Source organism: Nothobranchius furzeri, chromosome 1, assembly GCF_043380555.1.
Source record: "Nothobranchius furzeri strain GRZ-AD chromosome 1, NfurGRZ-RIMD1, whole genome shotgun sequence".
Taxonomy (NCBI): Eukaryota; Metazoa; Chordata; class Actinopteri; order Cyprinodontiformes; family Nothobranchiidae; genus Nothobranchius; species Nothobranchius furzeri.
In genome coordinates this window covers 59,702,040-59,726,011 of record NC_091741.1, presented here as the reverse complement: position 1 = coordinate 59,726,011, position 23,972 = coordinate 59,702,040, and the positions used below count along the sequence as shown (strand labels likewise).

Below are 23,972 nucleotides of genomic sequence, written 5' to 3'. Positions count from 1 at the left end.
TATGTCTCTCGGCTGGCCAGGGAATGCCTTGGGATCTTCCCGTAAGAGCTACCCGAGTGGCTGGGGAGAGGGAAGTCTAGGCCTCTTGGCTTGGACTACTGCCCCCACGACCCGACCCCAAATAAGGGGCTGAAAATGGATGGATGAAGATATATCAGATATAATTCTAAATGTTTGCTTTAAGTTAAATGTGTTAAAACATAACAGCTGTTGTGTTAATAATCATCTTTTCATATTTTCTTTCTTTTTTTGCGTAAATGAAACCAAGTGGATAAATCCACTCTGGGCCGTAATGCTGGGTGGTTCCGGTAGGGGGTGCCAGAGGCGCCAAACTAGCAGCCAGATGATAAGACATGTGGCGGAGACTTTTTGAAATCAATGCTTCGTTTTTAGTTAAAAACAATCCGCATATATCGTTATTAAACAGAATTACACCACAAGAAATTGAACGCTAAAACACTCTAGTAAGTGGGAGTCAGCCGCAGCAGCAGCGGAAGGTGAGTAACGATACTTTACACCAGCTAACCGGAGCTAGCTGCTAGGAAGCTAAAGCCTGTATAAGCAGGTGCTGTTGTTCAGTGCCGATAGCTAACTTATGACCTTCATTGCTTCCGTCATGGCTAATAAACATAATTTAGCTGTTGGTTCTGCCGTCTCACTAACAGACGGACTGCCTTCAGGTAGCAGTGGCTCTAACTAGCTGCAGTTGCCTGGCTAACCAGTAACTATCTTGTTGTTACCGTCGTGTTGGCACTGTTGGTTCAAGTTGCTAATTTAGAGTCTCCAGCAGGCCGTGCTGCTAAAAACAGCGATAAGCTTCAACGATTGCACGTCTGCTAGATCCACCACCTTGTGTCTTTGTCTAGTTTTACGTTTAATAGGAGTGATTATGTTCAAATTCAAATTGATAGAGGGTTGAACACACAACAGCTAGCTGCTTGCGAAAATGGCCACTGAGTTAGAAAGTTGACAGTTTGGAAAACAAAAGCTCACCAGTGGCCTTCGTTGACAGTTTAGTTTGTAAATCCTCTGTTTTTTCAAAGCTTTGAGTCTTTTATAATAAGGTTTATTTAAATACTCAAGCTGGTTCTGGAGCCGCTACCAGTAAAACAGTTAGCTGCTAAAATAGAATAGTTTTATAGTTACATCATACACATAGTAAAATTGTGAATCTTTGTTCTGTGGCTGATAACTTATGTATCTGGGTATGTCTGGGTAGATCTGTTAAAGATACATGTGCAGAGAAACGGGATAGAGGTTTCAACATACCAGAAAAGCTAAATGAAAACCTGCCAGTCTGTAGATGTTCACGCCTGTTCAATAACAATGCTATGGCCATCAAAATTACATTTCTATATTTTAGAAAAACAGGCGTGAACTTAAGTGGAGAACCCTAGCAGAGCTTTATTTTGTTTTCTGTTCTGGTGCTGCTGCAGGTGTTACTCATGAGAACACAGTACTGTGAAACGGCAGCAGAGGAAAAAATTCATTTTCAAGAGCCAGTTTTAAAAAATGAAATTTGTTTACATTTCTTAACTGTAATTAATAAATGGATCAAGTTTTGTTGGTACAAAGACGTACTAAACCAATGCCTCTGGATTAAATCCCCTAACAGAATTGGTACTGCTCTGCTCTAGTAATCACTTTTAATAGTCTACTTTACAGTTGACTACACAGCGCAAGTGCTGCTGGGTGCTAATGCTAGACAAACTGCATTTGCCAACTGAAAAACTAGAGAGGCTCCAATCTGATCACATGATCGGAAATCAGACCCGATCACATGCTTTTAAACGGATCAGGAGAAAAAAATCTGAATAACCTTTTAAAACAACAAACATGACATTTTAAATACATCCTTAGGTAGAGATTGTCAAATGGAATAACAGTTGCATAGTTTTAATTATAATTTTTTTCTCAAACAACACATTAACGTCACAATTAATTTACAGCAGGCAGGGATTCAGAAACCAGTTGCAGCTTTTAGCTAGCAGGCAAATGCAGAGCTAACACCTCTACCCAGGAAAGCTAAAATGTCTTCATCTTGGTGCTATTTTAAACAGACAGAAAAGGCAGAGCAACAGCCACTCACAATGTGAGCATACTGGGCATTCAGCGTGCTGGGAAGGGCACAGCTGCCTTCAGGACAGAATAGTTTCACATTCAGCTTTTCCCTTTTGAGTGTCAATGAAGCACATCACTGGTCTTCAGTTTTCCGATAACGGTCTTAGTTCACAGCGAACACAGACAACGCAGAGCCAGCCGACAGAAAAATATGCTAATAAACAAAAAGAAATTGCCATCAAAGTACAAAATGTCAGGTTGTTTCCTGCATCACCGGAGCTGCCCGCAGTAGCTACAGGTGTTATGCAGGGAAAAGTTAGCCTGCCTGCGAGACACCGCGTGCCTGCTCTGTCGTGGGAACATGATATTGCTGCATATTGAGGGAGAAAACTACTTCTAGTGAGGGCAATACTGCTATTTTTAAATATGCTGATATTATAGACACATTTTTTAATTGGTGTACTTCCTAAACAGGTGAAAGTAAAATTTATAAAAGGGCCATATCATGGAAAATCTACCTTTTGGAGCTTTTTAACCATGGGATATTGTTATTCCCTCATGAACAAAACCCTAAAGTCGTTTTGGCTGCAATCAATCAATCAATCAATCAATCAATCAATACATTATTAATCCCAGAGGGAAATAAGAGTTTCAGTACAGACAATTCAGAGATCAGACATACATGCGCAAGACACATGACAAGAATTGGTGACTGTGGTCATTCGTAACCTGAGTTGTGCAACCTTAATATAGATAAGAGGGTTACATGAGGATTGGTTCAGGTGGAGGGGAAAAAAATATGCATTAGCCCGAAGACGAACTGGTTCTAATCGAGCTGAAGCACCCTGATAATGTGGTAGCAATCCAAATACATTCTGCAAGGTCAAGTAAACTGAACCGGTTCGACGCTCGCGTTTTGGAAGTGACGAGTTTTCTGATAATATCGACTCATGCGTAACACCATCAAGTACTACTAGTGATGCACCAATATGAAATTTTTGGGCCGATACCAATATTCAATATTAAGACCACTGTTATGGCCGATAACCAATATTTGCCAATACCCATATACTGACATTAAAGCTTCTAAAATCAGTAGATTTTGTGTAGAATGAAAATTATTAAAGTTTGTTTACGTTATTATGTACACACAACACACACATTTACAGTTCTGAGATCATTTCATTCACTGTTCACATGACTAAACAATTACACATCACTCCCCTCACCCTCTGAAACAGGCAAACAAATGTAGACGAGATGGAAAAAATATCGGTTGTTAATCCTTTAATGCATGAATTATGAAATCTTCAACCATGATTTTTTAACAAATGTTTTCATTCATCTTTAGGTGCAAATGAAACAAATTTCAACGAATATTTTTTGTAACATTCATTAATTTACAATAGGGCTGCACAATATTAGGAAAACCTGCGATATTCAATAACAGTGCTTAATATTGAGATATCGATATTACTCACGATAAATGAACAAATACTAAAGTATGCAGTGTTGATGTCGTCTGGCGTGTGATGTCTGCTCTGGGTTCAAAGCAAACAAAAACTAATGCATGAATTCCATTACAACATAACATTTTTATTGCAAAAATATGCAGCTGCACCTGCTACTGTATTAGCAGCAAAACAACAAACTGCATGCATGCAGTTTCTCAGTGACTTTAAAACATCACCTCCACCATAAAACTTTTTCTGATGCTCCAAATACAGAAAAACATCCCTTACCAGGGTTTTTAGAATAAATAAAAATATCAGAAAGTAAGTTTAAATGTTAATAGTTAACGTCACTTAAATGCAACAGCAAATTCTCTCATTGCTACTGAACATTTTCTCCACTTATGTGGTTATGATATAAGGCTGTTGCTGTAATTGGGAAGTGAACTGTGCTGTGCCAAACTAGGAGAATATTAAGATTTTCTGAAGGAAAGAGAAAAACAATTGTCTACCTTTCAGAAGAGGAACTGGCAAAAAACTACATGGAAAATATGTGAAAACGTTTGTTTTTAACCCCAAATTGAACAAGTTTACCTAGATCTTAAAAAGCATCTCAGATGATGAAACTGCAACTATGATTCTGATAACAAGCTAACAAATTGAACTAGCTCGTCTTAAGATAAGCGGCTAGCAGAGCTTCTGACTGACAGTTTATGTGCAGCAGCAAATCAACTACAGTGGGGCAAAAAAGTATTTAGTCAGCCACCGATTGTGCAAGTTCTCCCACTTAAAATGATGACAGAGGTCAGTAATTTACACCATAGGTGCACTTCAACTGTGAGAGACAGAATGTGGAAAAAAAATCCATGAATTCACATGGCAGGATTTTTAAAGAATTTATTTGTAAATCAGGGTGGAAAATAAGTATTTGGTCACTTCAAACAAGGAAAATCTCTGGCTCTCACAGACCTGTAACGTCTTCTTTAAGAAGCTTTTCTGTCCTCCACTCGTTACCTGTATTAATGGCACCTGTTTGAACTCATTATCTGTATAAAAGACACCTGTCCACAGCCTCAAACAGTCAGACTCCAAACTCCACTATGGCCAAGACCAAAGAGCTTTTGAAGGACACCAGGAAAAGAATTGTAGACCTGCACCAGACTGGGAAGAGTGAATCTACAATAGGCAAGCAGCTTGGTGTGAAAAAACCAACTGTGGGAGCAATTATCAGAAAATGGAAGACATGCAAGACCACTGATAATCTCCCTCGATCTGGGGCTCCACGCAAGATCTCATCCCGTGGGGTCAAAATGATCATGAGAACGGTGAGCAAGAATCCCAGAACCACACGGGGGGACCTGGTGAATGACCTGCAGAGAGCTGGGACCACAGTAACAAAGATCACCATCAGTAACACACTACAACGGCAGGGAATCAAATCCTGCAGTGCCAGACGTGTTCCGCTGCTGAAGCCAGTGCATGTCCAGGCCCATCTGAAGTTTGCCAGAGAGCACATGGATGATACAGCAGAGGATTGGGAGAATGTCATGTGGTCAGATGAAACCAAAGTAGAACTTTTTGGTATAAACTCAACTTGTCGTGTTTGGAGGAAGAAGAATACCGAGTTGCATCCCAAGAACACCATACCTACTGTGAAGCATGGGGGTGGGAACATCATGCTTTGGGGCTGTTTTTCTGCTAAGGGGACAGGACGACTGATCCGTGTTAAGGACAGAATGAATGGGGCCATGTATCGTGAGATTCTGAGCCAAAACCTCCTTCCATCAGGGAGAGCTTTGAAGATGAAACGTGGCTGGGTCTTCCAACTCGACAATGATCCCAAACACACCGCCTGGGCAACAAAGGAGTGGCTCCGTAAGAAGCATTTGAAAGTCCTGGAGTGGCCTAGCCAGTCTCCAGACCTCAACCCCATAGAAAATCTGTGGAGGGAGTTGAAAGTCCCTGTTGCTCGGCGACAGCCCCAAAACATCACTGCTCTCGAGAAGATCTGCATGGAGGAATGGGCCAAAATACCAGCTACTGTGTGTGCAAACCCGGTAAAGACCTATAGTAATCGTTTGACCTCTGTTATTGCCAATAAAGGTTATGCTACAAAGTATTGAGTTGAATTTTTGTTATTGACCAAATACTTATTTTCCACCCTGATTTACAAATAAATTCTTAAAAAATCCTGCCATGTGAATTCATGGATTTTTTTTCACATTCTGTCTTCCACAGTTGAAGTGTACCTATGATGAAAATTACTGACCTCTGTCATCATTTTAAGTGGGAGAACTTGCACAGTCGGTGGCTGACTAAATACTTTTTTGCCCCACTGTATCCTGATTAACAAGGTTATAAAAGCTCATAAATGAAAAATCACTTTGATGTGTGGGGGAACTTTTCCAGGCCCTCTTTCGCAGGGTGGGACTGGGAGGAGAGTGCTGTAGCCTTTTAGCTGGAAGCTAACCGGAGCCTGGGACTAACGGTGGGTTGGTTTACCAGCACGTGTCGGGAGTCAGCCCGGTTATTATCAGCTGCTTAACGACACCAAGCGGACTCACGTTCACGTTTGAAAGCAGCGCTGATTCCAGAAACCTCAGCACAAAGTGCGTTCGTTAATCTGAGCCAGCATGACGAACAAGGGAAGTGAGCAGCAGCGGAAAGCGGGGGCAGAGCGGAGATAGTGGAATTTTGGGGTAAGGGTCTACGTAGGGGGCGGGCGTATTACGTGAACGGACCCATCTGATTGGCCGCATATCAGAAGGGCTACATTTGATTGGTCAAATACTTCCGCGTAAAAAACAGAGCTGGTTTACAAAAAGTTGATGTATGACACGGATGGAAATGTTTGAACCAAACATTTATCGCCGTTTTTGACGTGCTTTGCGATGGGCCTATCGCACGTCCTGTTATCGCGATGACGATAATTTTTCGATGTATTGTGCAGCCCTAATTTACAAAAAAAATATTATATGTCCACCTCAGTGGACAGCGTGCATTCTGAACATGAAATATGTTGGCTTGACTTACTGAAGTCCAAATGGAGGGGCTGAAATGCATGAAGAATTCAACAGCTGTGCTTAATAGCAAAATAAATAAATTTTGAGTACCTGTCCACTGTAGTGACCATTATGCATCAAAGGGTTAATATCGGCCCGTTTTTATTTATCGAAACGATACCGATATGTTAAAAAATGACTAACATCGGCCCATACCGATATTGATGCCAATATTTTGTCCATCCCTAAGTACTACAGTATATACTAGGGCTGCCACAAACGACTATTTTAGTAGTCGACTTATCGCCAGTTTTGTTGACAATTAGTCGACTAATCGTGTGTCGTGCGTTCAATCACGCACACACACGGATAATCACCTTTTCGAAGGTCGTCTCGTATTTCCTTTCCATCATGGTGGTGAAATGTGACTAGCCCGGTAAATAGTTTTCATTGTATTCTGGGTTGAACTTCTTGATAATTTCTTTAATATCTTGATCGTTGACCATGGACTTGTGTCCGTTACCAGCATGTTCAAAATGACTTCGGTCAGGACATTGGCTTGTTGCGATGTGCACGTGTTTGGCCTTGTAAGAAACTCGTCCATTTTAGAACAATAGCGCTCTCTTTTAGCACTGTAATGTAGCGGGATAAAATTATTCATTAGCGTTTGTAACATTAGAGTAAATACGTGACATACATACATGTTCTAAACATGTAATTGCCATCACTACTGTTGTTGCTACACCTATGATGCTAGCAGCTAACAAGAGGTAAACTTACAGAGACGACTCTTCGTTCTCCGCCGTCACTTGCTTCTTTTTAAGATGCTCGTGCATCGCCGATGTGCCCCCCTGAAACGAGAGTTTCACCTTACAGAGTTTGAACTCTACTTGCTTCTCAGTTATTTTAATAAAATGCTCCCAAACCTTTGAGCTCCATTGCGGACTTGCCATGATGTGTTATTTCTCCGGTGATTCTGATCCAAATGCTGAGCTGGAGTGGCACTACTGCGCATGTGCCTCATCTTATGTAAGCAGCGGCTGACACGGATGGTGGCCAGTGTGCATGTGCATTGAGCAGAGAGGCAGGAAGCAAATGCTGATCGTGCCGCAGCAGGCGAGATTTTAAAAATGCTTATACAATAAACGATGCATTGACTATTAAATAAATCGTCAGCTTTTTTTTTTTTTTTTTGACGTCGTCGTGAGGCGTCGACTAATCGTGGCAGCCCTAATATATACCAGTGATACTCAATAGGCACGCGGTTCGGGGGCCACGCAGAAGGGGCCCAGCCTTCATTGTATTATTCATTCATTATTCATTGGTCCGACCGTCAAGCTGGAGGGGTAGGAATGGCGCAGGTTGCGTATTAATCTGCCAGCACCACCACCCCCTTCCGGACCTCGAAGTTCAAAGTCGTTTTGTTAAGTGGCCCTCGGACCATTACATTAGAGTACCCCTGGTATGTACCAAATAAGCTGTGCTGCAACGGTATTGTTGTCCATTCCTTCAGCCATTGTGCTTCACCCCCACCAATGTTTGTTTAGCATGTGTGTTGCTATAAGCTAACCAGAAGAATGTCGACATCAAAAGACTCATGTTACCACCTACTGTATTGGAGTGGAACAAGCTTTATTTGAGAGGTTGGTTTTCCAATACACGTGTAAACTAGGATAAATACCACAGCTTATTTCCATAAGATCAACCTGGATCAACTTCAGTGCGCAGGGCTGTACAGGACGATATATTTTTCATACGTGCAATGAAGTGAAACTGTGCGATACACTATCAGGGGTGGACATTAACATCAAAATCAACCAGCCAGCCGGGCCGGTAACTCTGAAAATTTACCGGCCCCGCAGGTCAGCTGCCAAAACGAGTCAAAATAACAACTGAACCGTTTTAAATGTAATAAACCTTTATTTTGTACACATTCACAAACATAATAAACTTTTCTGTATATATTTACATATTTACAACCAGCACTGTGTCAGTCTCTGGCACCATTGTGATGCAGGCTGAATATTTGGCTATTGGTGAACTAGTATGTTACTCCACCTCAAAGTTCTTGTCAAGCTCGTCCTCATATTTCTTGCTCATCATGGAGTGCAAGCGGCCCTGACCCACGCACATGAAATCTTCCTCTGCCTCTGCGTCATCCATCTCAGCAGCACTGGAAGTCTTTCCATCCATGAAATCAAGACACCTTCGCCGTTGGACATCATAAAACCATATGTTTATGGCTGGCTTCGGGTCGAAGTTTTTAATGTCTGCCGACAGTAACAGCACCAACATGAGCTCGCCCACACTCTTCCCTGATAAGCTGGACCACCAGTCACTCTTATCATTTTCATGTGGTTGAAACCTCTTTTACATTCAGCTGTAGATGCAGGCAGGGTCAGCAGCAGCTCCACAAACTGAAGAACGTTGGGGCACTCGTCAAAGTACCTTCTGTTCAGTTCGCACCATGTCACCTTCTTGATGAACTCCAACCAGTCGGGCTGCTGATACACCTTGGATCGGAGTATTGTCCACTTGTCGACAACTTTGCCCACCTGCACACCCGCATCTTCCAGAATAGGCTTGAAGTGCCCTACCAGGATGTCAACAGCTGCATCTCCAAAGTCTGAAAAAAACAACAACAAAAATTTAATCATCAAAAAACCTTACTCTTTTAAAACCAAGAGGTGTCCTAGCATTACCTCTTCATTTAAAAAAAAAGTGCTGTGATGAAATCACCTTATCAAGGTAAAACAAGGCAGTTCATAAATTGAAACAAAAAACCAACCTGTGATGTTTACTTTGTTGGGCCAGAACCCAAAATCTGCGATGTTTGTGGCATGAAGTACCCCTCCTTTCACATGCCCAAATTGGTTCTCCATGTTGGCCACCAGGTCATCAATAATATTCGGGTGTGATGACTGGAATGATCGACCGTCGCCCGGGAGTTCCCTTCCCTCAGAGGCTGTCTTGTTCCCGAACGACTAGCATGGGACCAGGCCTACAAAGAGAAAGTAAAAAGTATTGGTTAGTTTAACACAATATAGACTGCTATAAATTTTAACTATTAATATGTTTAGAATACTACTTTTTAACATTGTCTATTTTAGATACTGTTGATGGAGACTCAACCAGTGCAGTAGAAGTTCAAAGCACAAACTGCTGAGATTTATATTTGTTACAAAATGATTATATAAATGTTCACAAAGTTAATAATAAACAGTTAACAGATGCCAAACTGTGAGGCCAAAGATGTTTTATTTTAAAATGAAGGCTTACTTTCTCTTGTAAGTCAGCAGCACAGTCTTGGTTGACCGTAGGGCTTCATGCAATGCAGCCATCGTCACGTTGGTCTTCTGCATCTTGCGTGACCGGTTGGAAAGATGAGCCAGGACATCAAACAAGACCATGCATACTTTATCACGTCCAGGGATGTTGCAGCACGATAGTAGTTCCGGGCCTTGGCCTGCTGGTCACTTCGTACGCCGGTGGAATCTGGGGACTGCATCTGAAAAACAGCAACCAGTGTTGCCAACTTGGCGACTTTGTCACCATTTCTAACGACTTTTCAGACCCCCTTAATGACATTTTTTTTTTCAAGAAAAAAAAAAAGCGCCTAGCGACAAATCTGGCGACATTTCTGACCCCCCTCAGCTACTTTGACTACAACTTTGTAGCAGACTTTACCTGCAGATTAGAGATGCATCTGAAGCGACAGGACCGTCCTTTCCAGAGGATCAGAAAGAAAATGATCTGCGCATGTGTGTGCAGCATGATCACTCTACCCCATTGACCAATCAAACCATTTGTGGGTTTTCACAAGTCCATTATTTGAGAGAGCCACTGGAGCTACATAAAGGGCGACTGCTCCTTCCGCCATCCTGCCGCATTTCGGCAGCTGAGCTCGGCTGGCACTAGCAGGCAGCATCGCACTCACACATGGCTTCTCGCACCACTTGTGGTGCATTCAAGGAACACTGGAACTCTATGATGAGTTCAATAACGTAGCACATTTAAAACTTTTATAAAAAAAAAACAGAATAATACTGTAAAACAAACAACTCAGTTCACTGGCAGTTTGCATGTAACGTTTCTGAATACTAAATACGGCCTGCTTCTTTTTACACAAAAGTACTAAAAACAACAAAACCAAACATATATATATATATATATATATATATATATATATATATATATATATATATATATATATAATCTTTTAGGTCAATACAGAGCACTGAATCAACAGAAGAATACATCTCAAGGCACTTGAAAACTACAAGAGAGAATTCATTTTAATTCAATCATACATACATACATTCCTATCAATTTAATATTTTTGTGTTTACGAGTTCCATTCTCTTCAGAAAAAATAGAAATATTCCTTTCATTTTTTGTGCCATCTTTCCTATTTTTCTATGGGGTTTTTATTTTAATAAAATATTAAAAAATAAATTAAATAATTTTTTTAATAAAATCACCTGGGTTTGATTTGATTTACTCTACAAGACTGGTGACATCATGACGCAAACGTGGCAACGTCATCACGCAAACCAGATGACGTCATTGCGTCGTATGCAAATTAGCACGTGACGTCATCTGGCGATATCTAGCGACTTTTGGGGGGGAACTTCAGCTACTTTCAGTCAAAAACAGTTGGCAACACTGACAGCAACATGAAGGCATTATTTATTTTATATTTGCATAAATAGAACAGATTGCAAGCTTTAATGTGCACATTTAATAAAATACAGTTTTTGCTTGCTGCTCATTTCTTTTTTGAGATTTGATCTACTTTATCAATAAGTGCATTCAAACTAACATTTAGTTTTCAGTGCAATCATTGTTGAGAAATCATTTTTAAAATAATGCCAGACTGTTGCCGGCTGTTATGGCAGACGTGATGTTTTCAGCATTAGCTTTTGTGACTGCCTCGAAACCCAGGAACTTGACACTGATTTGTCCTTTAACTGCTTGTCGGCCATAGATGATCTCTTCTTCAATGACAGCTGTCAGCACAGCCATCTGACATCAGAGAAAGAAACTTTCCAGCTGCAAATTCTTCTTGCACTCTCCTCTGCCTGGGATGTATACCCATGCTTTTGTTCTGCTTTCTGGTTCGGTACGTTTCGCCTGTCTCCGTGCTCTTCTGCTCATCTAAACTGAACAAAAAAGAAAAGGCAAATTACATTTCATACATTGTCAATTTTGACAGACAGTCTTTAACTGTGCTAATGCACATATCTCTCACATTGGAAAGATGGCAGTAAAAAAATTAAAATGAAAAAATAAAAATGGAATAAGAAAAGGTGGGGAAAAATAAAAAAATGGAATAATGAAGAAAATGTGAAACTAATTAAAAAAGGAACGTTTTTTTTAAAAGGAAATCTTAAAAAAAGAAGAAGCAGAAGATGGCAGTTAAACAGAAAAACTTTTTCAAATCAAAGATGACTTACAGTGCATCTTTTCTGGTTCTTTTTTTCTCCATCAAACAATGAAATGGACTAAAACACATCGTTGAACAGATCAAACCCAGTATTTTGATAATTTGTTAAGCAAATAATACTTACTCGCACATCCATGTGAAGTCTGTGTATGGCCTTCCTTTCTTTGCAATGGCGTGAGCCGCACGAAACAACTTTTCCAGTTTGTCTTGCTGTGCTTTCGTCATCGCCACGAGGGCCTTTTCAGCCGGCGACTCTCCTACTGTTGCTGTATTTGCAAGAGCAGTCTTTTATGCCTTCATGTGGCTCGCTGTTTTTTTGTGGTCTTTAACATATTCTAGTTTGAATTTGTTTGTTCCTTCAACAAAACTCGATTTTGTCGTTGCATACTTCCGGCATACAACACAGTACATCACCACCTCCGCTTTGCCAACACATTCTCACACCCAAGGCGTCAAAATATAACGCGTGTGACCAGGGTCCGAAATTAAATTTTTTACTCACCGGCCAACTTGGCCGGTAGATGATGAAAATCTACCGGCCAAGCATATTTTTTACCGGCCAAAATTCTAAATGATTTAGATCCACCTAAAGCATGTAATTCTATATTATGTTGATTCCAAACAGAGTGACAAAATAATTCAAACTTCAATTAATAAGGAAAACAACTCTTTTGTCATTTTTACTATTTATTTATTTATTTTTAGAGATGTTTTTATGAACTCTTTCATTGAAATCTAGTCAGACTCCTTGTTTTCTCTGTCCATGAAGTCTGGCCTCCTGCTTCTGACACCGTCTTTGTGCCAAAGCATTACAGCCTCATTTGGGTCCTAGTCCTTGATCTCTGGAAAACACAGCTGCAGCATGAGAATATCTGAAAGTGTGTCAGGGCTAGGGTTGTCACGGTAACCGGTGTAGCAGTAAACCCCGGTAAAAAAGTTGACAATAAATAATAACCGTCTTGTTTAAAAAAATATAAATATATTATCTCGGTGGATTACCGTGGCTGCGGTATAGGCGCGATGACCCTTACCAGCCACCGTATCATCTGCTGGAAGTTGCCGGCGGCACATGCGCGCTTTGTTGTTTACGACCAAAACTTTCTTTAAGCTAAAGCTGAAATAATGGCCAGAGGAGGAGACGGCAGCACTTGGGACATTTATTATCCCTCAAAGGAGACAAAGTCGGAAGTATGGGCATTTTTTGGATATTTGAAGAATGCCGAGGGCCAGTTGTCTGTGAAAGGCAGCAACGCTACGTGGCCATCATAATGTAGCCTGTCTCACGACTCCGCCGTCTCCAGTTCGCCACTTTTCACAAAATCTTCTGGTTGCCACTGGTCCTGATGGTTTTTCTTCCAGTTCGACGAGTTTTCTTTTGGAAGGCTGGCTGACTCCAGTTAAAAACCACCACATTTCACCGCTAGTTTTAACACGAAGCTAACCGCTAACTTGATAAACTGATTGAATGGGATAGGTGGAAATGACGTTGGATGCGGCATTCACGTTTTGCGTAAGTTTTTTTTTTTTTTAACATTATGTTTATTGAAGTTTATAATACAGAACACTCAAGAATAATAGTACACTTAACATGGGATTTATAGTAAAGAACATAGTCCTCAAAAAAAAAAAAAAAAAAAAAAAAAAAAAACAAAAAAAAAAAAACCAACAGTAATAAACAACAAAAAAAAGAAAAGGGGAAAAGAAATATATATATATATATATATAAAATCAGCACCAAGTATCACTTTCCAGATTAATTCACTTCATAATGTCTCAGAAACTCGATTAGAGGTAACCATATTTCTTCAAAATATGCCCCCTTTCCCCTGACAATATAAGTAAGTCGTTCCAATGTAATACATGATGCCATCTCCTTGACCCACATATGGCTTGAGGGTACATCCATTTTCTTCCAATACAAAGATATTAAGCGCCTCGCTTGCAGGAGTCCAAAATCAATTAACTTTATCTGTCTGATGCTAAAGTCACAGCCCTTTGGATATATACCCAACACACACAATTTTGCTTCAACAGGTATACTTGCTCCAACAATCTTCGATAAAGTTTGCGTGATTGATACCCAGTACTGTTGTAATTTTGGACAGCTCCATACACAGTGAAGCAGAGTGCCCTTCCCATCTAAACATTTACTGCAGCTATCTGGAATGACAGGTGACCAGCGATTCAGTTTGACTGGGGTTATGTAAGTTCTCATCAACCACTTATATTGTAGAAGTTTCATCCTCGTATTAATTGATTGTCTTTGGGCTTTTAAACATGCAGTTTCCCAGTCCACCTCCTGTATCTCCTCTTGGATGTCAGCTCTCCATGCGTCCAACTTGTCAATGGCAGATTCCTTATCATGTGTTAATAGAGCTGTATAAACTGAGGAGATATGACCTCTACCCGCTGGCATTTGAAGTATAACATTCTCCAAGTGTGATAATGGTGGCTCAGAAACAATCTGTTTATATTTTGACATAATGAAATGTTTAACTTGTAAATATTTAAAAAAATGTTTTTTGGGGATGCCGTATATTCGGCATAGCTGATCAAATGTAAGAAAACTGCCATCCTTATAAAGATCTGCCACCTTCTGTACACCTTTATCTGCCCAGATTTTGAAACCCCCATCCGCTCTTCCTGCTTTAAAACATATGTTACCCCAAATAGGTGTGAAACGAGAGATAGAAGACTTATCTCCCATATATTGATGGGCCTTATACCAAATATCTATTGTGTTTTTTAAAAAGGGGTTATTTGTCATTTTTTTTAAATTGTTTAAGCTTGCAGAATATAAATACAAATTCAACTGAAGATTTGTTACTGATGTTTGCTCAATTTGTAACCAGGCCGGGGGTGTCTCAGTGGAAAAGTAAAACATGGCTGACCGCAGTTGTGCAGCCCAGTAATACAGTCTAAGATTAGGGAGTTGTAATCCCCCTCTGTCATACGGCAGGTACAACAAGCGAAGTCTTAGTCTAGGTTTTTTGTTATTCCAAATAAATCTATTAAAGATACCATTTAGCTTATCAAAGAATTCTTTTGGAAGAGGCAGAGGAAGTGACTGGAAGAGATATAAAAATTTTGGCAATATATTCATTTTAATCATGTTAATACGGCCAATCACTGATATGGGCATTGTCATCCATTTATTTAAAGATTCCTCTACTTCACTTATCAGTGGATCATAGTTTGTTGCTACAATGGCATCAATGTTTGGGGTGATTTTAACTCCAAGATACACAAATCCTTCTTTTGCATTAATAAACGGGGTCTGCATAATAGGATTTAGCCTTTCGTCCTTATTCAGAAATAGAATTGAGGATTTTGAATCATTTATGTTATAGCCAGAGAATTGTCCGAATACCTCCATTTGTTGAATTAATTTGGGTATACTAATGGACAGCCTAGTCATAAACACTATCAAGTCATCAGCATACAGAGCCAATCTATGCTCCTGATCTCCTAACTGGACACCAAATATATCAGTTCTCATTCTAATGGTCATCGCCAGGGGTTCTATAGCTAAGATAAATAGCATTGGAGATAATGGGCACCCCTGGCGAGTGGAACGCTCCAGTGTGATGGGGTTAGAAACTGTGTTATTTGTTAAAACATTAGCTTTAGGATTTGTATACAAAAGTTTAACCCATTTGAGAAAATTGTTTCCTAATCCATATCTTGGGAGAACAGTAAATAAATATGACCACTCTATTCTATCAAAAGCTTGACGAGCGTCAAGTGATAATAATGCTGTATCTTTAGCATCAAATTTCTCGTGAATTATATTTAGAACCCTTCTTATATTGTGAAACCCTTGACGTTTTGGCACAAAGCCATTTTGATCGTTATGAACCAAATATGATATATAGGGGTCTAATCTTCTTGCTAAAACTTTACAAAGTATTTTAGTATCAACACTCATCAAACTTATTGGTCTATATGATGAACGCTCTGCAGGGGGTTTACCAGGTTTCAGTATCAAAGTAATCATTGCCTGCCTCAGAGTGGGTGGGAGAGTCCCATTTTGATACGCTTCTTCATACATGTTAAAAAGTGGAATTAATAATTTGTCTTGGAAAGTTTTATAAAATTCAATCGGGAAGCCATCTGGCCCAGGCGTTTTACCACTGTTAATGCTTTTGATAGCTTGAGATATTTCCTCAATAGTTAGACGTCTGTCTAATTCCTGCTTTGTGTTTTCTGTTAGCGTCTGAAACTGAAGTTGATCTAAGAATATGTCCTGTTCTTCTGAGGTTTGAGCGCATTCTGATTTATACAATTTTTCATAAAATTCTCTAAAGCTGTCATTAATTTCCAATGGATCTACCGTTACATTCCCTGAGGAGGTCTTTATACTATTAATTGCTCTTTCACTCTGCATTTTCTTAATTCTCCATGCCAAAAGTCTACCTGCTTTCTCTCCTTGGTCATAGTAAGATTGCTTCAGCCACATTAGACTTTTTGCTGCTGCATCAGATGATAATTTATTATATTCAGTTCTCAAACTTAGCAACTCACTTTGTTTTGTTGAGTCATCGCTAACGTTTAATTCTAATTCCAAAGATTTAATCCGTTTATCCAGGGTTTCCATTCGCTTTCTTTGCTGTTTATTCTTTGTACTCGTAAAGCTAAGAATTTCACCTCTAATATATGCTTTGAATCCTTCCCATCTCACCGAGGCAGAGGTTTGATCTGTGTTTAACTCAAAGTAGTTTTCTATATTCACCTCTATAAATTTAACAAATTCCGGATTTTGCAGCCATTTTGTCTGAAGACGCCAGTGGGGGGGGTTATGAATAAACTTTCCTAGATGGATACTCAATGAGACAGCCGCATGATCACTGATCACTATGCTATCATACTGACACTGTTTGATCCTTGATAAAAGTTCCCTTGAGACAAGAAAGTAATCTATACGCGAGCGGGATTTATGTATACTTGAATGACAGGAGAATTCTATTTTATCAGGATTTAATTCCCTCCACACTTCTACCAAATTGATATCTAATATAAATTGATTTATTAGTCGTCTGGTTTGCGCTTTATATGCATCTGAGCCTGTTGAGCGATCTATACTCGGATTAAGAGTACAGTTAAAGTCTCCACCAATTATATACAGTCCTTGCAAAGCAGATATAGTAAGAAACAGATCTTCAAAGAATTTGGGCTTATTTTCATTTGGGCCATAGAGACTCACCAAGTTTAAAGTAATAGAAAGGATGGTACCCTGAGTGATTATATATCTACCAGCAGGGTCTTTTATTATTTTCATCAGTTGGAATGGTATGCTTCTATGAATCAAAATAATTACACCTCTCGCATAATTATTATATGATGCATGGATCACCTGACCAGGCCATCTGTTCCTCACAGACTTTAATTCACAGTCTGTCAAATGTGTTTCTTGAAGAAAAACTATTTTTGATTTCAATTGCTTGATCCTGCTTAGAGTCTGCTTCAGTTTGATTAATTTCCTGAGACCCCTGACATTCCAACTAGTAATTTTTATATCAGAGAGATTACAGGTATATGGTTGGTCCATACTTGGAAGTTTTGTTCTGTAATATTAAGATAACACGTGATGCTGGTGTCGAGTAAACGAAAATAACAAGTGAACTTTGAACAAAATAAAATAGAGAAGAGAAAATAAAAAAAAAAAAAAAAAAAAAAAAAAAAAAAAACTGGGATTGACCCATAACACAAGTCCCCCCCCCCCCCCCCTCCCTTATTCAGAATAGTAAACTAGGGGCTGTGCTATTCCACTACTAAGGGGGAATAGCTGAACTATGAGCACCCAACCCAGCGCAAGCAACAGTAGTGTCCGTCAACCATGCACACACCATATGCAAAGACATAAACATAACAAGCCCACATGTGTTAACATATCAGATCCACGGCCGTGTCCTTTTAGTAACTTACAGAATCCCTCTTGAAAAAATAAAAATTAGACCAAAGTAGATAACATTGTTGCAGTCAAGATGAATTTAACTGAGCGAAAGTACAGATTTCTTACAGCCCGTCTATCAGCTACGAGCAGTTGGTTTTGCAGTTCAAGGAGTGAAACACTCACCGCTACAGTTAGTCCTGTCCAGTGTGTCTATAGTGAAAATCCCTGGCCTCCTTTGGAGATGAAAACAGGTGGATCTTCCCATCGTGGAGGATCCTCATCTTGCATGGATTATATTGAAACCCGCGGAACATTCCTTTATCGGCGAACAACTTTCTGATCGCGTTGAACTCGGTTCGCTGCCGGATGGTCTCAGCTGAGAAATCCTCGGCAAAGAAGAGTGCGTTTACATCGTGTTTGATGTTACTGTGTTTTGTAAAGCGGAAAACAAACTCCCGATCTTGGAAGTTCAGAAATCGGATGAGGACAGCTCTGTGTTGGTTTGGCTTTGGAGGTGCTAGAGTACGGTGAGCCCTCTCAATAATGAACGATCTGTCGGTCTCAAGCCAGCGCGGTAACATCTTCCTTATAAACTCCAACAGTGGTAGCTGACCCTCGGCGCCCTCCCGGAGGCCAAATAGCCGCAGGTTCTTCCTTCGGCCCCGGTTCTCCAGGTCGTCGGTCTTTGCCTCCAGGTAGGATATCCGTTTCATGGCCTTGCTGAGATCAGCCACGCTCTTTCCCATGAGCTCCTCCGCCGACATTATTCTGTTTTCAGCTTCCTCCAGTCGTGTAGCGTTTGCAGCAACATTTTGCTTTACCTCCGTCATGTTTTTCTCCAAAGCAGCAACTGACTTCGTCATTTCGCCCATACGGTTATCTATGCTGTCCAGTTTAGTTCCGAAAACACTGAACTCGGAGCGCAATGAGCGAAGTTCAGCTAACACCGTGCTAAGCTCACTCATGCTACTAACGCTAGCAGCTCCCTCGTCGTCGTCAGGCGTTGCCAAAGTATCGGTTTTAACTGGTTTTTGGGAGCCACGTTTTCGGGTGAAAATATCACAGTCCTTGAGATTAGTCGTTTTTGACATTTTCCAATAACAGTTAAGTTTCTAGTTTTGGGTTGTTCTAAGTCTTTAGTGCAGGTTACACGGAGCAGCCACTTTATGCTGCCATCTTGGTCCACGGCTCCATAGCGCCCCCCACGTTTTGCGTAAGTTTGTGTAAGTTGCATGCAGGCGGGAGGAGTATCAGAAATCCATGGAAGATAACTGATAAACATAACTAATTTGGTGCAAACATTTACTCGCCAGGTGGCAGGTAGAGCTCAAAAATTTACTCGCCAAATGGAGCAATTTACTCGCATGTGGCGAGTGTTAATTTCGGACCCTGCGTGTGACCAAGCCTCAATATATGACGATTCGGAACGCCCCAGCGCGTCAGGAGACGATGATCAGGGACAAACAGCTGACGCAGCGTCCCAGAGCGTCAGTATCTGACGCCGGTGGTGAGACGGACATTAGAACTACTTGTGAACTACCTAACCTTCCCCTCACCCCAATCCTAACCTTAAGGTCACAGTTTATGGACCTTAAGGTTAGGATTTGGGTGAGGGGAAGGTTAAATAGTAGGGATATGAATCTTAGAGCAACTCACGATTTGATTCGATTCCGATTCTTGGGGTGCCGATTCAATTCAGAATCGATTCTCGATTCTCAATTTAAATCGATTCACAATCAGTATTAACAAAGAGTGCCAGCTCCAGGATTAACTACTTTGGTGTACAAGTTAGTTAAAGTTATGGAACATTTTTATTTGACTTTAAACTGGTCATGCTCCAAAAATGCAAATTTTCAATGTAAAATATTGTGATTCTGTTTTGATCTATGTAATACATCGATTTATTACAATTACTGGTAGTTTTGTATAGTTCTGTCTTTAGTTCTGTGTATTTTTCCTCTTGCTGAATTATGTTTGTTGTTGTTCACTATATTTCAATGATGATTAGCATTTTTATTACTTTTATCTTATTTTTATTACTATATTACTTTTAACTTTCTTTGTTATTTTTCATGATAAGTAATGTGACTGAGTAAATAGGGTAGGCATAAAAAGCTAGGCTTCAGCCTACACCTTTTTGGTTACTATAATTGAGATTCTGTTTTATTGTATTTTTTCCCCCCCTTTTAAATGACCAAAATAAATTGAAATTGAAATTGAAAATTCTAAAACTGTAAACAGAAGCAATCTTTTGACCAAAAGGCAACATTTATTTTTGCTTACCTTGTAAAATATAATAAATGTAGTTACCTAAGAGTAGCTTTGAAAGTAATACGGTCAAATACTTTTCAAGTATGTGTAGAAACAAGTTACATGAGTAATCCTGAGTACTCATTTATCAACTTTTTTTTTTTTTTTTTTTTTATCTTTTATTTCATTCACAATGTATAAAATAAACACAAACAAATACAGGATACATTAACATATTGAAAAAAAAACATTTGAATGAAAAGGAGCAGACAGAAGAAAAAATCTTATGATTTCTGCCCCTTTTTACGAAATAAAATTATCCGCCAAACAAACACAATATAACCTCGGTCACTTTATAATATTTTCATGTCTAATCTTTGACATTATAATTCTTCTTTTCATAATTACTTAATACATTAGATTTTAAACATTTTTTAAATATTGCAAGTGTAGTTGATTCTTTAAATTCCTTGTTAATGGCATTCCACAATCTTACACCATTTACAGAAATGTTACATTCCCTCACTTTGGTTCTGAATCTAGGTTTCTCAAAGACATCAGTTCCTTTTAACATGTACCCACTTACTCTCTTATGAAACATTTTCTGAATATTAGTTGGTAGATTACTTGTATTCGCTCTGTACATTATTTGCAATATTTTCCACTCTACCAAGTCAGGAAATTTCAGTATTTTGTATCTAATGAATAATTGATTACTGTGATCTCTATAGTTACTGTTATTAATGATTCTCAATGCTCTTTTTTGCAAAATGATCAATGGTTGTGTAAAAGTTTTGCAAGTGGCTCCCCAAATTTCTAAACAATAAAATAAATATGGTTCAATCAGTGAGTGATACAATGTTAACAACCCCGACAAATTTAGTAGAAACTTGACTCTATATAATACCCCTATGGCTTTGGCAATTTTCCCCTTTATATAACCTACATGTGATTTCCACGTGAGACTCTCATCGAACATGACTCCAAGAAATTTGGTTTCTTTTACCCTTTGAATTTCCATTCCATCTATCATTAAAGATACATCACAGCTTCTTTTTTTATTAAACAGTATATAGTTTGTTTTGTTCAGGTTCAGTGACAGTCTATTTATATCAAACCATTTTTTAACTTTAATCAATTCACTGTTTATCACTTGAGTTACTTCATGTATATTTAATCCTGAATAAAACAATGTAGTATCATCCGCAAATAAAACTGTGCCAAGTAAATTCGACACATTTACCAGGTCATTAATAAACAATATGAACAGTTTAGGTCCGAGGACTGACCCTTGTGGTACACCATAATAAATATCTTTTAATTCAGATTTAGCATTATTTATTTGAACAAACTGTTTTCTATTGCGTAAATAACTATTAACCCATTGATGCGCCACCCCTCTTATTCCATACCGGTGTAATTTAAGAAGTAACCTTGAATGATCAATGACATCAAATGCCTTTTTTAAGTCAATAAAAACACTAATGAAATGGTTTTTATTGTCAATTGCTGATGAAATTTTATCTACTAAATCCATAACTGCCATTGCTGTTGAATGTTTGGTCCTAAAGCCATACTGTTCATGATTTAAAATTGAATTTTCGTCAATGAATTTGTCCAACCTTAATGCAAACACTTTTTCTAATATTTTGGAAAACTGTGGAAGCAGTGACACTGGCCTGTAATTAGTGAAACTCTGTTTATCACCGCTCTTAAATAATGGAACCACCTTGGCAATTTTCATTAAATCAGGGAAGACTCCTGTAGATAGTGACAGATTACAGATGTAAGTGAATGGTTCAATAACAGATTCAATTATAGCTTTTACAGTCACCATGTCCAGATCATCACAATCAGTTGATCTTTTGCTTCCCCAGTTTTTTACAATGTTTCTTATTTCTTGTTGATCTACTTTGTCAAGGAGAATACTATTGACATTTCTAGGTATTGTATTCATTGTATCGTGAATTATTGGTTTGCTTTCCACCAGACTCCTTCCTACATTTATAAAAAAATCATTGAATTCATTAGAAATTTCTTTAACTTCATAAATGTCTTTATTGTCCTTTACAAAGTAGTTTGGGAGTCTCGCATTTGTATTATCTCTGTTAATCACATTATTTATTATTCCCCATGTAGTCTTGATGTTTTCTTTGTTCTTATTCAATAGCTCACCATAGTATTCTTTCTTCTGTTTTCTAATTATTGTTACTAATTTATTTTTATATTTTTTATATCTGTCTTCGGCTTCCTTTGTTTGTAACTTTAAGAATCTCATATACAGACTATTTTTTTTGGCACATGCATTTTTAATTCCATTAGTCATCCATGGTTGGTTGTCCCTTTTACCTGTTATTTTAATTAATTTACAACTACTGTTAAACGATTTCAGCAGTATTTTCATGAAGGATGCATATGCATTGTTCACATCACTGACATAGACTTCCGTCCAGTTCTGCATTTTAAGATCTTTATTTAGGTCCTCCAGGGCTTTAACTGATTTATTTCTTTTATAATTAATACAATTATGTTTTATGATATTTTTATTGTTATTGTGATATTTAGACACTACGAAAATAGGTAAATGATCACTAATATCTGTCATCAATATCCCAGTTTTAACAACGTCCTCCTTTCTATTAGTGAATATATTATCAATTATTGTTGCACTTTCGGTTGTGATCCTGGTAGGTTTGTTTATCAAAGGAACCAAACCTAAACTATATATCATATCAAAAAAATCACTTGATGTTCTAAGAGCCACAGGATGTTCTAAGTTAATGTTAAAGTCCCCACACATAAACAATGTTTTGTTTTTAATATGATCCACAAACTCATTTATTTTATTTGTAAATGACCTGATGCAAGAACCGGGTGCTCTATATACACAACTGATTATTATATTTTTTGATGTGTCATTGATAATTTCCACTGTTACCATTTCCATAACATTATCTTCCATCATAGTCATTTTCTTATCTAATTTACATTTTAAATCATTGTTAATGTACAGGGCAACACCACCACCCCTTTTATTTATTCTATTTACAAAATGAAGTTCATACCCTTCTATTTGTACTTCAGTCATCCTTTCATCATAAAGCCAAGTCTCAGTAATGGCAATGACTTTGAATTTACTTTTAAATTTACCTAAATAGTCCTTTATTGTTGACATCTTGGAAACTAAACTTCTACTGTTTATGTGTATGATTGATAATGAATCATTGTTAGTTAACCCACTATTTAGCTGATCTTCTGCATAATAATTACTATTTATATTTAACTCAAATAAACTTTCGTCTATTTTACTGTCAAGTTCATATATTTTCTCATGGGAATCCATTTATTCTTTATGAATTCATTTGTACTTCCATATCCATTGTTAAACTGTTTCCACTATCCATTATTTAGTCAGTGCTACACAATAAATCATCTTTTACCCTGCAACACTTCCAGATCTTTCAACTCTTTGATCATTTTTGCATTTAGAACTTAGAAAATAAATATGAGAATATCTCAAATTTCTGAGTATGGAAAAAATATTCAAACATAAATCATCTCAATTTATGGGACCACAAAAGTAAACGGAGTACTGACTCTCATAACAAAGATCAAAAAAGTGCATCTCAAACCTGTAACATGCCAAATATTTGAGTTCTTGGAATCGATTCTGAGCCTTTGTGAATCGATTCTGAATCTTTATAAATAAGAATCCCGATTCAGACTTGAATCAATTTTTTTCAGCACCTCTATTAAATAGTCGAATAATGTCCGTGTGACTGCACGCGTCAAACAGTGACGCCAGCGGAGCCACGTGATCCAGCGTGTCCATGATCATCGTCTCCTGACGCGCTGGGGCGTCTCGAATT

The 23,972-nt window shown here is 38.6% G+C and overlaps 1 protein-coding gene across 2 annotated transcripts in view; it reads left to right on the top strand.

Moving 5' to 3' along the window:
- Nucleotides 1-332: 332 nt before the first annotated feature.
- The window catches only part of scaf11 (SR-related CTD-associated factor 11), a 50,506-nt gene continuing 26,866 nt past the window's right edge, over nt 333-23,972 (top strand). The window contains exon 1 of one of the 2 annotated variants that reach the window (XM_015955269.3): nt 333-497. The gene's annotated coding sequence lies outside the window, so the exon portion shown is untranslated. The remainder of the gene's footprint in view (nt 498-23,972) is intronic. The other variant, XM_015955275.3, reaches the window with a different exon arrangement.